The sequence below is a fragment of the Bos indicus genome, chromosome 21 (assembly GCF_029378745.1).
Source record: "Bos indicus isolate NIAB-ARS_2022 breed Sahiwal x Tharparkar chromosome 21, NIAB-ARS_B.indTharparkar_mat_pri_1.0, whole genome shotgun sequence".
In the NCBI taxonomy this organism is placed as follows: domain Eukaryota; kingdom Metazoa; phylum Chordata; class Mammalia; order Artiodactyla; family Bovidae; genus Bos; species Bos indicus.
The window spans coordinates 35149225-35151996 of record NC_091780.1 but is presented as its reverse complement, the minus strand read 5'-3'; the positions used below and the strand labels follow the sequence as shown (position 1 = coordinate 35151996).

At 40.8% G+C, this 2772-nt stretch overlaps 1 non-coding gene across 1 annotated transcript; it reads right to left on the bottom strand.

Moving 5' to 3' along the window:
• Nucleotides 1-2230: 2230 nt before the first annotated feature.
• Nucleotides 2231-2302, bottom strand: TRNAC-GCA (transfer RNA cysteine (anticodon GCA)). Its single transcript has one exon. It is a non-coding gene; the product is annotated as a tRNA-Cys (tRNA).
• Nucleotides 2303-2772: the final 470 nt, after the last annotated feature.

Here is a 2772-nt window from a genome sequence, read left to right as displayed (position 1 = left end):
GGAGGAAGTCATGCCTGAGGCTGTTTCAGTTCAGAGGAGGTAGAGGGAATTCAAGAGACAGAAGGTGGACTTGCAAAGGTCCTGGAGGAACAGAGGCCAGCAGAACACCTGTGTTAATCCTACGTAGTATTTTCTTTTCTACATACTCTCGAGATACTGTATTTTTCATTTCTAGAAGTTTCACTTGGTTCTTTTATATATATATATGTTTTGGGTTTTTTTTTTTTTTTCACTTGAAGGGCATGGCAAACCACTCCAGTATTCTTGCCTGGAGAATTCCATGGACAGGGGAGCCTGGCAGGCTCGCAATGAGTTGGACATGACTGAGCAACTGAGCACAGTTTCTCCTTGTTTCTCCTCATTATGTATGTAAGGAGGTATTTACATACATATGTATGCATGTAAAGGTTTCCCTTAAAATCCTTGAGGATATATAATAGCTGAAGTCCTTGTCTATTTACTGAACCATCTCTATTATTTCTGGGTCGGTTTCTGTTGACTGAGTCCTTTCCTGATTATGTGTTGCATTTCCCTATTTCTTTGATTATCTAATAACTTTTAATTAAGTGATGAACATTGGTAAGTTTATGTGGTTGAGTGCTAGATTTGTTGCATTCCTCTAAAGGGTGTTCATGGGGTCGCAAAGAGTTGGACACGACTGAGCGACTGAACTGAACTGAACTGAAAGGGTGTTTGCTTTTTTCTGGAAGACAGTTAAGTAAAATTGTCATTATTCACAGATGACATGATCATATATAGAAAATATTAAGGAAGCTACAAAAAAGCTACTAGAACTGCTAAATGAATTTAGCAAGTTTACAGGATACAGACTCAATATAAAAAATAAATTGCTCCAGCTAATATCAAATGCAGCTTATTTTGTGTAATGGCTACAATCAAAACTTCGATAGAAATGCTATCATTTAGATAGTCTTCATGTCATTTGACTCAAAGTACAGTACACAAAATATACAGTAAATATGATGAGTAGAAATTAAGCTAGGAGGATGCTGTCATTCAACATGAAAAAGTAAAATCAGTTGCATGTCAAACTTCAAGAAAAATTTATCTTTTTACAGATGATATTTTTTAAAAAGAAGATTAAAAACTAAACAATTATTCCCCAACATTCTTACGTTGTGGATAAATATCTGAGTTCTGGAGGACAAAAACATTTATTTAAGTTCACTTTCTGCACTAAAAATATTATATCAAATCAATTGAGTATTTTTTCCCGTGGCTCCCTAAAATTTTAATCTATTAATTCATTCCACCAATATTTATTGAATGTGAGCTGTCTGCATATTATTATTAGGAGCTAGGGGGATAGATTAATAAATCAGATACTATTCTGGCCCTGAAGATGCTTGTAAATGAAAGAGGAGATGAACAAGTATAAAGGCAACTTTAAGGTAACAGATGTTATCATCGTTTCTGCCCGGCCCGTGTCTCTTTAAATGCAGTCAGTCCTTCCTCCTCCCTTGCGTCACCCTCACATGTATTAGGGGGAGAGGGGGCTGCTGGCCTGTTCCTGGATTACCTTCTTGTCACTCTATGGTCTCTCTGGCTGATGTTCTAATTTTAGCTCTGGTTATCTACTTGGTTGTGATTAACTGTTTAGGCTTCACCCTAAATCCAGGTTGGTCCCTGGGTCAGGAAGACCCGCCTGGAGAAGGGAATAGTTACCCACTCCAGTATCCTTGCCTGGAGAGTTCCATGGACAGAGGAGCCTGGTGGGCTATATAGTCCATGAGGTCACAGAGAGTAGTAGATGACGGAGCAACTAACACTTTCACATTTTTTCAGAAATTATTGAGTGCCCACTCTGTACCAGGTCCACTTCTGATACTGGGGACCTGGAACACGGTGTAGTGAATAAGACGACGGGACTGATTTCAGGCCTCACCCCACACCCTACCTGACCTTGATCCTGTGCACTGGGTCACCTGCACTCCAAGAAACTGACATGTACCCTGCTAACTTCAGTACTGAACAAGGCCTCTACCCAAGGCAATAAAACTGGCATAAAGAAGTGGAGAGAAGGATTTACTTTATTAAAGAATACAGTATTGGGAATTCCCTGGTGGTCCAGCAGTTAGGACTTTGCACTTCCACTGCTGAGGGTCTGGGCTCAATCCCTGGTCGAGGAACTAAGATTTCACAAGCCACACAGCATGATTTTCCAGGCAAGAGTGCTGGAGTGGATTGCCATTTCCTTCTCCAGGGGATCTTCCCTACCCAGGAATCGAACCCGGGTCTTCTGCATTGCAGGCAGATGTTTTACCATCTGAACCACCAGGGAAGCTCATAGTCTGCCCCCCCCCCCCCACCACAAATTTAAGAAACAGAAAAAAAGTTTTTAAAGGAAATTTTTCTACTTAGCTAAGAACACAATCCTAAAGATCTAGAGAGCTATATGTATGTCTGCCTAATGAAGACACATGTATCTTCATACACACTGATATGACTAAAAGCCATCTCTGCCTTTGTTTCCCCTTTCTTTACTTTTTCTATTTTCCCCTGGCACCAAGAGGGGAATCTAGAACATGTCGGTAATTGTTTTTTGTTTGGGGTATCATTATTCAACCATATCTCTAGCTCCTGTGTGTCCACCCTGACCTCCTGGCAGGGGTGGATCTCCACAGTCTTGTATATCCATGACCCCTTCTACAGGGATAATTGATCAATTCAGGGTGACCATCTGACCCAAGTAACACCAGGTAGCTTCTGCCTCCCAGGAATTTGGAATTGGTGCCCAAAGGCCATTACTGA